Below are 14,473 nucleotides of genomic sequence, written 5' to 3' on the forward strand. Positions count from 1 at the left end.
AGTTGAAGGAAAATCCTTTCCAGTAATAGCATCTTCTACTCTTTTGATACAAGGTTATAAGTAGAATACCTCATATGTTACTCACTTGTTAATTTAAGTGTAATCATTCTCGTAACACTGCACATAAGTGTGATGTTTATGAAGGGTTTGTACAGTTTTAGCAGCTTAGGACTTGGAGCCATGCTTGTAGATACTGATCGTTTAAGTATACTTGGAAGCCTATTGTTAAGAGGTATGCTAGGTGGACTTTTTTCCAGAGCAAGTAGATGAAGGGTTGGTAACTAGTGATTAGAAAAGGATGTTAAGGGGATTCTTGTGTTGGACTAGCTTAAAATGAATAGTTTGGCAAATATCAAATGTACACAATACTGTTGAAGCTGCCACCTAGAAGCCGTTTTCCATTCTTTGATAAAAGTCTGCAGTTTCTGAGGTAGAAATAAGGGTTTTAATGAAATGTGATATCATTTAAACAATATTAAAAAAAATACCCCCCTCAAACATAAAGACTCCAAGGCACTGTTCACACTTAATCTGGATATTTTTAAAAAACTTTTTTTCCTGTACCAGTTTAGGATTTCAGTCCATATGAGGTCAAGTTACGGAGACCTGCAGTGAGAAAGTGTTGCGCTGTCTTTGCGCTGTATTTAGGTCTGTTTTGGCCATTATACTTGCTTCTTAAGGAGTTACTCAAGCTTTCTTAGGGCCATAGCCTTACTTTGTGTATCTGCTACCTGAAAACCTACTAGCAGCATGGCATGGAGCTTCACCTTCAGTGTGTAGCTCTATACTGTAGCCTTTCTGTGCTTCCTTTTTTAAACTAAACAGATAAACTCTGACCAAAACAGGCTCTACACTGTCCTCTGCTACAGTAAACCCCTATATCCTGGGATTGTTCTTTATTATAGAGTGACTCAGTTACATATCACAAATGTACTATTCCATTCTTTAAACGTTTGTGACTGCTCCAGTATTCAAAAATTTGGACACTAGTCTGAAAATGATGTGTGATTTTTTTTTATTTATGCAATTAGTTTGTACCATGCTAAGTCCAAGCTTCCATTCCTTGTTAGCTACATTACAAACCATACATCATCTGCCTTGGCTGATGATGTTTAGGGCAAGGGGAAATTGTGTAAAATTTGATGGTTCCACAACTATTCCAACAAACTAAAACATAGTGGAACATCTGCTCTTCAATGAACCAGCTTTTACTTCTTGTACCTTTTAAAGTGTTTCTATGATAGTCAGTGGAGGAGGCCCATAAGAGTCTGGTTTGGCGTTTACATGTGACTGAACGGGATGTGAGGAATTGTTATAATAGAAATTGAATTGCAGCTCTGGGGAAACACAGATCTCTTCATAGCTTCATTGGTGATGTGTACTACTAAGAATGGGTCTCTTGCCAAGTGTTAAGGTTGCTTTTGAAGACACACAAGTGTTTGGTAAGAAATATGTGTGTGTTCTCAGCATTTCATTTAAATTGGTTTCTTAAGTGCCCAGCCTTTGCATTTAAACTGTAGAGGGACTATTCTGTCCATACAAGACTCTGTAACACAGCGTTTGCTGTAGTAATAATAATAATAATAATAATAATAATAATTGAAAAACCTCACTCGATCCTTGAGATAATATGACTAAGAGGAAAGACATGATAAATACTAGATGCACAGACTCAGCTGTCCGCTGTCTCCCTGGTGCTGCTAATGCCTGGTGCCATCACAGTTTTTGCTTTATTGTTTTTTTCTTTTTTTCCGTGGTCAGCTTCCTAGCGTCTTAGCTGACTGACCTATGTGTGTGTTTGTTTGTGTCCTTCTGTGCAAAAAACCTGCAAAACTGGTGCTCCGGCATGTTTAAGGCACACCACCTCAGTCATGTACATGTACAACTAACACAGCGTGGTTCTACCCCTTGTCAGTCTGTAACTTGCTGCCGTTTGTTTTTAGGGGTCTAGTCTTTACCATATGCTGTTGTGTCGTGAGGTCAAAGGACAAGTGACAGACACCACTATTTACGACCAGGCTCTTGTTTTTAGGGGCAACCGCATGCTGGTTCCTTATTCTGCACCACTGTAGCCTACTGTGTGTCAGATATGTCAGATAAGTCTGATTCTACCACATAAAGAGATTCAGATATACCAGTGGTCACCTGATGTTACTGAAAGGGAAGTGGATGTTACTCATTGCAATAATGTAGTGGGGAGTATGACGTCAGGTTCTGTTTGGACAGATTATGGACTGGGCTTTTGAGAAGATCTTTGTAAAATAATTTGTTTTTTTGCGTTTTCTTTCCCTCCATGTTACAGTTTATCTGTTGTGAAATCAACTCAGCAGTAGCTCATGATCACACAGTCACTCCTCTCAGTCGACTGCGTGAGCATGAAGAATGTAAATAAACACCTTAATAAAGAAACGAAGGCGAGTCTTCAGACCAGGGTCGGACTGTTTCTTCGTAGATTTAGGAGCTGATCATGACCCCAATTGCTGTTTTGAACTCTCTCCACAGGTGTTTCACAGGATTTAGATCTGGACTCATTGTTAGCCACTCTGTTAGCCACTCACAGACCTTTCCAGCGCTTCCTTTCCAACCATTTTTGGTGCTTTATGAAGTATGCCAGGAGTGTCCAGTCTTATCCACATGTGCTTGTGCTCGGCTGGAATGAAAACCTGCAGCCACACCGGCCCTTTGTGGATAAGACTGGGCACCCCCCAAGGCATGCTTTGAGTCATTGTCCTGCTGGAAAACCCACAACCTTTAATTGAGTTCCAGCTCTCTGACACGGGGCCCTACACTGCACTCCAAAATTTCCTAATGCCATGCACACAAGACATCCAGTACTAGAAGCAGCAAAACAACCTCCACCATGTTTGACTGTAGGGGCCATGCTCTTTTCTTTGAAGGCCTTATTTCGTTTTCTCTCAGTCGTACGCTCTGACACCTTGGTACTCGATATTACGTGGCCGCTCAGGGCCCCAACGCCACCAGGGGGGCTATCAAGAGCAGCAAGATTTTATGATAACATTAAAAAAATAACATTGAATAATAAAACGACGTGGTATTACACAGGTAAAATCAATGTTTACATTATTCTATTTTCATAGTTGGCACAGCAATACCATGTCAATCAATTCCTGCTGTTGGCTGCTGCCACTGTTGAGCAAATGCAGATACGTGACACTTGGGTGGTCAATAAAGGCCCAGGCGCTTTAGCGTAATGCACAATATCTCTCTCCCTATGAAACGGTGAAGCATCTGGTGCTGAGATAGTGATGGTGTGGGGGGGCCCCAAATGAAAATCTGCTTAGGGCCCCACATAAAGGCTTGGGCCGGCCCTGTAAGAGTTCTCTGAGAGCTCAAATCTCTTGGGGTGTCCAAACTTTTACATGATGCTCCTGTCCTTTTTTTTTCCTCTTCTCTAAAATTGTACAAAACAAAAAGAGCACAGTGATGATGTTTTACAGTTTTACAGTGTCATCAGTGAAAGTCCAGTGTTAGGAGCCATGACATTTATGTCCATGATGAATGTATGTAAACTTCTGCTCACAACTGTACATATACAGCATGTCTAGAGCACGGCCTGTTAATACAGCCCATTAAAGGTTTACTGGCCCACCACACTTCACTTTTCTATAAACTGAGGTCACGCAAGGAACAAAAAAAACTTTGTCCCAGATTATTTTGACAGGTTATTTTACACTGAAAAATGTAAGACACCTGTAGACTTGATTGTGCTAGTAAATAAAATGGCTATATTTGCATTGTAGACGTCGCAGCCCCTGGGTTTGATCAGAACTTCGACAGGGTCGGACTGTTTCTTTGTGGATTTAGGAACATAAATGATCCGTACTGGTCTGGACATTGTCTCCAGATATTATTTGAGTTGGTTGAAACAGGTAAGGTACAATCTGATCCTGGATCAGGAGATATAAATCTAGGTTAAATACATTTCGCCCATATAGGCATGGCTGGCAAAAAGGCTGGCAATCCTGCATTTCTTTCAGAAAATGCACCACTAATTGAAACCATTCACTTCATGCTCAAATTAATTCAAACCATGCTCTTTTCTTTGAAGGCCTCATTTCATTTTTTCTCAGTGATACGCTCTGACACCTTGGTAAAAGTTCAGAGCCGGTCCAAGGCATACTTGATACCAAGAGCACCAAGTTCTTTGGTGTCCACTTAGCGGAGAACCCCACCTGGTCCCTAAACACCAGCTCTACAGCCAAGAAAGCCCAGCAGCGTCTCTACTTCCTCCGGAGAAAGGCCCGTCTCCCTCCACCCATCCTCACCCTCTTCTATAGAGGGACCATAGAGAGCATCCTAAGCAGCTGCATCACTGCCTAGTTTAGGACCTGCACAGCCTCTGACCGCAAGACCCTCCAACGTATTGTGAGGACAGCTGAGAGGATCATCGGAGTCTCTCTCCCCTCCGTCATGGACATTTACACCACCCGCTGCATCCGCAAAGCAACCAACCTCTGCAATAGCTTCTTCCCCCAAGCCATCAGACTTCTCAACTCAACTCAACTTCTGAACTGATGTTTTTTTCTGTTCCATGCACACACACTCTCTCTCACTCTCTCACCAACCATTTACCCCAGACAATATGGGACGCATTTTGCACAAATACCTATACTACCTCACTGGACTCAATATTTATTGCACACTGCATATTTTAAAAATAACATTAAAAAAGTGGTATTACACAGGTAAAAGCGATGTAACAGCGAAGCATGGTTACTTTCTGTAACCATGAATGAGCTTTATGCACATCACTACTGAAATTCTGAACCACTCTTTTTTTGGTCTACTGCTCCAGGTCTTGGGTTTTGGGTTTGAACAGAACTTTCAGTCTTTGAACGAATTAAGCAGGAATTAAGCCAAATCCTTGGAATTCTGCTTTACCATGTACTGCCCCGTTTTACTGGACAACAGTGGAAAGCATATGTATCTAGCACATTAAATCCCACCAAAAGAAATCCACATAATTCTTCACCATGCCCCTGGTTAACAGCGTATCTACGGAATTACAGGATCTTACAGAATATCTAGCTGATGTACCAGAGGTTTATAACGGACATCAGCAACAGCATTATCCTTTTTACAGCGTGTGCAAGACACGTCTGATTATTCCGTTCATCTGCATTTATAAGAACTGCACACTTGCTCTACAGTAATTGCAGCGTGTCATTAAGTGTTGCAGTGCCATTAGGCCACAGAGAGAAAGGCACGTTAATCAGAGTCAAATTAGAACCACGCAGACGGCCATCATGTCACAGCGGTACAATTTACCTGTCCAGCAAAGGTCGCTCTTATAGTGCTGTTAACAATAGCTTCCATTTGCTGTTAGACTTTCAGAATTGCAGGTGCAAATGAAGTGAGCTAATTTTTACAATGTTGTTTGAAATATGATACCTCATTTTTCGGTGGCGCTACATACTACCGGTGGGATTCGAATCATATAGTGAAATATCGCAGTGTTTTAAAATAAGGTGATTATACTAATTCTCCATTAGTACTGTGACATCGGGTTCACTTGGGTTCACAGATAATTTATTATTTTTTTTTTTAATTCACGTTTTTGTATTACATGTATGTATGCATTTGAGCTTTGGCTATATAATAATATACGTGTTTATATTTTCAGTTTAACAGTATTAGAAACTGAACTTCAAGTTCTGTCTGTACAGGCATGTAAATACATACAGTGCATTGAAAAAAATAAATATTTAAACCCCTTAAAAAGGCATGAAAGATGAATCTGAACGTGATCTTGATATTTGGAGCTGTGGCATATTTTATTTGAAAATACTGGTCCTTGTATAAAAGACTACATTCCAAACTCATCAAGCGGTGAGTCTGAAAGAGAGCTGTAAAAAATGAAGGAGAAAGAATATTCGGTAACACTGAACTGTAGGGCACCGTTCATACAGCTACAGGACACCTGCAAAAGCTTTACAGAACGACTGACAAACATTTATTTACATTTAAGGCATTTAGCCTTAATTGTTATTAGACTCTCTTATCCAGAGCGACTTACAAAAGTGCTTCACTGTTTACTCAAGAAAAACATCAGCTAGTTTGAATAGACTAATGAAACTCTGAGCTTAGATACTACTAAACACAAGTCAATAAGCTGACCATAATACTATACTCTTTATAAAGGCTTTTTCCAATAACCTGTTGCATAACATTACACACCAGCCTTTCAAGTCAAGTCAAGTCAAGTGGGTTTTATTGTCATTTCAACTACATACAGAGTACACAGTGAAACGAAACAACGTTCCTCCAGGACCATGGTGCAACATAGACAGTGCATAAATATTGAACTCAATCAGGTTTACTAATACCGTAATGATTTCAGGGTCATTAAAAGCAGCAGTATGCAGGAATTGGTCTGTTTTGCTCCTGGGCTCCCCCTAGAGTTGTGGAGTGCAATACACTTTTACACCACTGCTGTAAATACAAATGCTGCTTTGAGCTCCCCCTTATGGACAGCTCTACATATAAATCTGGGTAAAGTAGTACTGCAGGATTTCACACAAGCGTTACACCGTTCTCTGAAGCGGCCTTGTGCTCATTCCACTAAAGTTACGTAACTTTTTATGTAAGAAGTTTTGGTAAGTGGAACATTTGAACATTAGGACTTGGTTCAGGGTTCAGTTTGTCGTGTTTTTGGACATTCCTGCAATGTTTTTATTTTATTACTTTTAACTATACCTTTTAAATTATTATTATTTTTTTTTAGTTATTTGTTTTCTCTTAATTGAATATGTACTTTTTACATTTGGTGGGAATATTTCAAGAAGTAAAAAGTATTCCCTACTGGAAAAATCTGCATGGCTGACCAGCTTAGCTCAGGACCAGCATAGCATATGTTTTCATTTGAGTTTGATGGCAGCATAACTACACTGGTTGATCAACAGGTCGGCCAGCATGACCAGCATGACCAGGAAGGCCGAGCTGTCTGAGCAGCATGGCCGGCATCTCCAAGCTAGTTGACCGACATTACCAAGCAGCTTGACCAGCATGACGAGCATCACCAAGCTCCATACCAAAATCTAATGTAACACTCATTCTGCCGGCTAAGAGAGGTTGACCATCTAGTTACCCATCTAGACGATCAGCTTTTCAACCACCTTGACCGTCCAAGACCTGCTTAGACCATCTGAAACCAGCTGGGCTTCAGCAGGGTTATCCGTGCTTCAGCAGGGTTATCCATGTAATATTGAGATCTGTGTTTCAACAAATGCCCCAATTATTTAGTTTGGAAAACAATTTATGCCACATTCATCAAATATGACATATCAGTGCGATTATGGATCAGCTGCATTAATGTGTTTACTTCTTAGTTTTGGGAATATTACTTCAAACCATTTCCATAACCTTCATGTTTGTTTTAACTGGGAATGTGAGAAACGTCACGTTGTGTAATAACGTCACGTTCTGACGCAAACCATAATTACGTCTCACGTTCCTGGCACGTCACTTCTGTACTTCGAGATACTTCATGTTGTTCGTGTAACTCACTGCTATTTTAAGGTGAAATTCATAAATATATAAGCAGCATCTCTCATTTTACCTTAAAATTGGTACAATGTGGAAACCACGGTCAACAAGGCATTCGGGTCCAACCAATCGGAGTAAGGTGTACAGTGAGGGGGCGGGGCTTATGTTATACGCATGTAGCCACTCTGAAATGACTGGGATTTTTTAGAGTGGTTTTATAGGGTTTGTTTGGATGTTTGGAAAATGAAAAAGTAATTAATTAATTATTGAATGAATGAATTAAATGTACAGTCTATAATCAGAGCATTTATACAAACATTGAAACGGACCTCAGAACTGAATATCGTCTCAAACCTGAACATGTGTTCGTTATTATGCCCCTAGTGCGCATGTGTATGGTGAAAACATTCATAAATGAGCATAAAGAAATATGCTTATTTTTATATAGTAGTTTATATAATAGTGGCACCCCTGAAAATAAGGCAGCACGTGGTTCCTGTCTGTGCCTCGCCCTCACTGGGCTTAGGTACATTGCCATTGTATGTAAGTGTGTGTGTGTGTGTGTGTGTGTGTGTGTACACACCCCGTTTCCTAAAATGGCTGCTGACCCAGTGATGCTCTCTCCTCTCTCCAGTCTTGATCGAGGAGCACTCAGACTGCAGCACCCGCTCAGCCTCGCCTGTGTGTGCCTGAAACGCTGACTGTGAACTTCACCGTGTTTCAGGCTGTCCTCAGAGAAGCGCTGTTCCCCCTCTGCTGTCTGCAGGCCGCTGGGTGGCGCTGTTTCACCAGCGTTGGGAGCGCTCTCTCTCTCTCTCTGAAGCTGTGTTCATCTATTACTGTGCTTATTTCCACTGTATTTATTCGTCTTCATGCAGAGCCTGAGGAGATAGATACAAGCAGTCCTTCCTCAGTCAGCGAGCAGCAGTGAGAGAGCTCAGGATCAGATCTTGTAGGGGTTGTAGGTTCGAGTCAGGGGACAGGCTTCACGATTTGGTATTCCTACTAGATTTTGGAGCAAAACATGATGAATGATGATGGAGAACACGATGATGACTGTGTGTAGTAATGAGAGCAGAGCTGGGAGGAGTGGAGTGGTGCAGGACTAGTGTGGGTTGTTGATGTTGCTGTTTGCAAACTCTCACTTAGCTTAATTAATAGGAAGCCTGTTCTCTGGGGCTCATTAGGGCTTCTTCGTGATGCACAGTGTGATGCTGCTGCTTTACACTATCCTCATTTTTAGATGCACTGTAAATCACAGAGGACTCTCACCTCAAAGAGTCTATATAGACTATTATAAAATCATTAATTCTTGTTATTAATAATACTAATAATCATCATCATTATTATTATTGTCGTTATTATTAGTAGTAGTAGAAGTAATAGTCATAGCAGCAGTAGTAGTGGAAGTGGCAGTCACGGTTGTAGTAACAGCAGCAGTAGTAGGAGTACTAGTGGGAGTAGTTTTAGTAACTACTGGTAGTAGTATCAGTAGTAGTGGTAGTAGTTGTAGTAATGGTAGTAGTGGGGAAAGTGCTAGTACTGGAAAAGGCAGTCGCAGTAGTAATGGTAATAATAGTAGTAGTAGTATCAGTAGTAGTGGAAGCTGCAGTCACAGTGGTAGTAATAGTAGTAGTGGAAGCAGCAGTCACAGTGGTAGTAATAGTAGTAGTAGTGGAAGCAGCAGTCACAGTGGTAGTAATAGTAGTAGTGGAAGCAGCAGTCACAGTGGTAGTAATAGTAGTAGTAGTAGTAGTGGAAGCAGCAGTCACAGTGGTAGTAATAGTAGTAGTAGTAGTAGTGGAAGCTGCAGTCACAGTGGTAGTAATAGTAGTAGTAGTAGTGGAAGCAGCAGTCACAGTGGTAGTAATAGTAGTAGTGGAAGCTGCAGTCACAGTGGTAGTAATAGTAGTAGTGGAAGCTGCAGTCACAGTGGTAGTAATAGTAGTAGTAGTAGTAGTGGAAGCTGCAGTCACAGTGGTAGTAATAGTAGTAGTAGTAGTGGAAGCAGCAGTCACAGTGGTAGTAATAGTAGCAGTGGAAGCTGCAGTCACAGTGGTAGTAATAGTAGTAGTAGTAGTGGAAGCTGCAGTCACAGTGGTAGTAATAGTAGTAGTAGTAGTGGAAGCAGCAGTCACAGTGGTAGTAATAGTAGTAGTGGAAGCTGCAGTCACAGTGGTAGTAATAGTAGTAGTAGTAGTAGTGGAAGCAGCAGTCACAGTGGTAGTAATAGTAGTAGTGGAAGCAGCAGTCACAGTGGTAGTAATAGTAGTAGTAGTAGTAGTGGAAGCAGCAGTCACAGTGGTAGTAATAGTAGTAGTAGTAGTAGTGGAAGCAGCAGTCACAGTGATAGTAATAGTAGTAGTAGTAGTAGTGGAAGCTGCAGTCACAGTGGTAGTAATAGTAGTAGTAGTAGTAGTAGTGGAAGCAGCAGTCACAGTGGTAGTAATAGTAGTAGTGGAAGCAGCAGTCACAGTGGTAGTAATAGTAGTAGTGGAAGCAGCAGTCACAGTGGTAGTAATAGTAGTAGTAGTAGTAGTGGAAGCTGCAGTCACAGTGGTAGTAATAGTAGTAGTGGAAGCAGCAGTCACAGTGGTAGTAATAGTAGTAATAGTAGTAGTGGAAGCAGCAGTCACAGTGGTAGTAATAGTAGCAGTGGAAGCTGCAGTCACAGTGGTAGTAATAGTAGTAGTAGTAGTAGTGGAAGCAGCAGTCACAGTGGTAGTAATAGTAGTATTTGTAGCAGTGGAAGCTGCAGTCACAGTGATAGTAATAGTAGTAGTAGTAGTAGTGGAAGCTGCAGTCACAGTGGTAGTAATAGTAGTAGTAGTAGTAGTAGTGGAAGCTGCAGTCACAGTGGTAGTAATAGTAGTAGTAGTAGTAGTGGAAGCAGCAGTCACAGTGGTAGTAATAGTAGTAGTGGAAGCAGCAGTCACAGTGGTAGTAATAGTAGTAGTGGAAGCAGCAGTCACAGTGGTAGTAATAGTAGTAGTAGTAGTAGTGGAAGCTGCAGTCACAGTGGTAGTAATAGTAGTAGTGGAAGCTGCAGTCACAGTGGTAGTAATAGTAGTAGTAGTGGAAGCAGCAGTCACAGTGGTAGTAATAGTAGTAGTAGTAGTAGTGGAAGCAGCAGTCACAGTGGTAGTAATAGTAGCAGTGGAAGCTGCAGTCACAGTGGTAGTAATAGTAGTAGTAGTGGAAGCTGCAGTCACAGTGGTAGTAATAGTAGTAGTAGTGGAAGCAGCAGTCACAGTGATAGTAATAGTAGTAGTGGAAGCAGCAGTCACAGTGGTAGTAATAGTAGTAGTAGTAGTAGTGGAAGCAGCAGTCACAGTGGTAGTAATAGTAGCAGTGGAAGCTGCAGTCACAGTGGTAGTAATAGTAGTAGTAGTGGAAGCTGCAGTCACAGTGGTAGTAATAGTAGTAGTAGTGGAAGCAGCAGTCACAGTGGTAGTAATAGTAGTAGTAGTAGTAGTAGTGGAAGCAGCAGTCACAGTGGTAGTAATAGTAGCAGTGGAAGCTGCAGTCACAGTGGTAGTAATAGTAGTAGTAGTGGAAGCTGCAGTCACAGTGGTAGTAATAGTAGTAGTAGTGGAAGCAGCAGTCACAGTGATAGTAATAGTAGTAGTAGTAGTAGTGGAAGCAGCAGTCACAGTGATAGTAATAGTAGTAGTGGAAGCAGCAGTCACAGTGATAGTAATAGTAGTAGTGGAAGCAGCAGTCACAGTGGTAGTAATAGCAGTAGTGGAAGCAGCAGTCACAGTGATAGTAATAGTAGTAGTGGAAGCAGCAGTCACAGTGATAGTAATAGTAGTGGAAGCAGCAGTCACAGTGATAGTAATAGTAGTAGTGGAAGCAGCAGTCACAGTGATAGTAATAGTAGTAGTGGAAGCAGCAGTCACAGTGATAGTAATAGTAGTGGAAGCTGCAGTCACAGTGATAGTAATAGTAGTGGAAGCAGCAGTCACAGTGGTAGTAATAGTAGTAGTAGTGGAAGCAGCAGTCACAGTGATAGTAATAGTAGTAGTGGAAGCAGCAGTCACAGTGGTAGTAATAGTAGTAGTAGTAGTAGTGGAAGCAGCAGTCACAGTGGTAGTAATAGTAGCAGTGGAAGCTGCAGTCACAGTGGTAGTAATAGTAGTAGTAGTGGAAGCTGCAGTCACAGTGGTAGTAATAGTAGTAGTAGTGGAAGCAGCAGTCACAGTGGTAGTAATAGTAGTAGTAGTAGTAGTAGTGGAAGCAGCAGTCACAGTGGTAGTAATAGTAGCAGTGGAAGCTGCAGTCACAGTGGTAGTAATAGTAGTAGTAGTGGAAGCTGCAGTCACAGTGGTAGTAATAGTAGTAGTAGTGGAAGCAGCAGTCACAGTGATAGTAATAGTAGTAGTAGTAGTAGTGGAAGCAGCAGTCACAGTGATAGTAATAGTAGTAGTGGAAGCAGCAGTCACAGTGATAGTAATAGTAGTAGTGGAAGCAGCAGTCACAGTGATAGTAATAGTAGTAGTGGAAGCAGCAGTCACAGTGGTAGTAATAGCAGTAGTGGAAGCAGCAGTCACAGTGATAGTAATAGTAGTAGTGGAAGCAGCAGTCACAGTGATAGTAATAGTAGTGGAAGCAGCAGTCACAGTGATAGTAATAGTAGTAGTGGAAGCAGCAGTCACAGTGATAGTAATAGTAGTAGTGGAAGCAGCAGTCACAGTGATAGTAATAGTAGTGGAAGCTGCAGTCACAGTGATAGTAATAGTAGTGGAAGCAGCAGTCACAGTGGTAGTAATAGTAGTAGTAGTAGTAGTGGAAGCTGCAGTCACAGTGATAGTAATAGTAGTAGTGGAAGTAGCAGTCACAGTGATAGTAATAGTAGTAGTGGAAGCAGCAGTCACAGTGGTAGTAATAGTAGTAGTAGTAGTGGAAGCTGCAGTCACAGTGGTAGTAATAGTAGTAGTAGTAGTAGTAGTGGAAGCAGCAGTCACAGTGATAGTAATAGTAGTAGTAGTAGTAGTGGAAGCAGCAGTCACAGTGATAGTAATAGTAGTAGTGGAAGCAGCAGTCACAGTGATAGTAATAGTAGTGGAAGCAGCAGTCACAGTGGTAGTAATAGTAGTAGTAGTAGTAGTGGAAGCTGCAGTCACAGTGATAGTAATAGTAGTAGTGGAAGCAGCAGTCACAGTGATAGTAATAGTAGTAGTAGTAGTAGTGGAAGCAGCAGTCACAGTGATAGTAATAGTAGTGGAAGCAGCAGTCACAGTGGTAGTAATAGTAGTAGTAGTAGTAGTGGAAGCAGCAGTCACAGTGATAGTAATAGTAGTAGTGGAAGCAGCAGTCACAGTGGTAGTAATAGTAGTAGTGGAAGCAGCAGTCACAGTGATAGTAATAGTAGTAGTAGTAGTAGTGGAAGCAGCAGTCACAGTGATAGTAATAGTAGTAGTGGAAGCAGCAGTCACAGTGGTAGTAATAGTAGTAGTGGAAGCAGCAGTCACAGTGATAGTAATAGTAGTAGTGGAAGCAGCAGTCACAGTGATAGTAATAGTAGTAGTGGAAGCAGCAGTCACAGTGATAGTAATAGTAGTGGAAGCAGCAGTCACAGTGGTAGTAGTAGTAGTAGTAGTAGTAGTGGAAGCAGCAGTCACAGTGGTAGTAATAGTAGTGGAAGCAGCAGTCACAGTGATAGTAATAGTAGTAGTGGAAGCAGCAGTCACAGTGATAGTAATAGTAGTAGTGGAAGCAGCAGTCACAGTGATAGTAATAGTAGTGGAAGCAGCAGTCACAGTGGTAGTAATAGTAGTAGTGGAAGCAGCAGTCACAGTGGTAGTAATAGTAGTGGAAGCAGCAGTCACAGTGATAGTAATAGTAGTAGTGGAAGCAGCAGTCACAGTGATAGTAATAGTAGTAGTGGAAGCAGCAGTCACAGTGATAGTAATAGTAGTGGAAGCAGCAGTCACAGTGGTAGTAATAGTAGTAGTGGAAGCAGCAGTCACAGTGGTAGTAATAGTAGTGGAAGCAGCAGTCACAGTGATAGTAATAGTAGTAGTGGAAGCAGCAGTCACAGTGATAGTAATAGTAGTGGAAGCAGCAGTCACAGTGGTAGTAATAGTAGTAGTGGAAGCAGCAGTCACAGTGGTAGTAATAGTAGTGGAAGCAGCAGTCACAGTGATAGTAATAGTAGTAGTAGTAGTAGTGGAAGCTGCAGTCACAGTGATAGTAATAGTAGTGGAAGCAGCAGTCACAGTGGTAGTAATAGTAGTAGTGGAAGCAGCAGTCACAGTGGTAGTAATAGTAGTAGTGGAAGCAGCAGTCACAGTGGTAGTAATAGTAGTGGAAGCAGCAGTCACAGTGGTAGTAATAGTAGTAGTAGTAGTAGTGGAAGCTGCAGTCACAGTGATAGTAATAGTAGTAGTAGTAGTAGTGGAAGCAGCAGTCACAGTGATAGTAATAGTAGTAGTGGAAGCAGCAGTCACAGTGATAGTAATAGTAGTAGTGGAAGCAGCAGTCACAGTGATAGTAATAGTAGTGGAAGCAGCAGTCACAGTGGTAGTAATAGTAGTAGTAGTAGTAGTGGAAGCTGCAGTCACAGTGGTAGTAATAGTAGTAGTAGTAGTAGTGGAAGCAGCAGTCACAGTGGTAGTAATAGTAGTAATAGTAGTAGTGGAAGCAGCAGTCACAGTGATAGTAATAGTAGTAGTGGAAGCAGCAGTCACAGTGGTAGTAATAGTAGTAGTAGTAGTAGTGGAAGCTGCAGTCACAGTGGTAGTAATAGTAGTAGTAGTAGTGGAAGCAGCAGTCACAGTGGTAGTAATAGTAGTAGTAGTAGTAGTGGAAGCTGCAGTCACAGTGGTAGTAATAGTAGTAGTAGTAGTGGAAGCAGCAGTCACAGTGGTAGTAATAGTAGTAGTAGTAGTGGAAGCTGCAGTCACAGTGGTAGTAATAGTAGTAGTGGAAGCTGCAGTCACAGTGGTAGTAATAGTAGTAGTAG

The sequence above is a fragment of the Salminus brasiliensis genome, chromosome 25 (assembly GCF_030463535.1).
Source record: "Salminus brasiliensis chromosome 25, fSalBra1.hap2, whole genome shotgun sequence".
Lineage (NCBI taxonomy): Eukaryota > Metazoa > Chordata > Actinopteri > Characiformes > Bryconidae > Salminus > Salminus brasiliensis.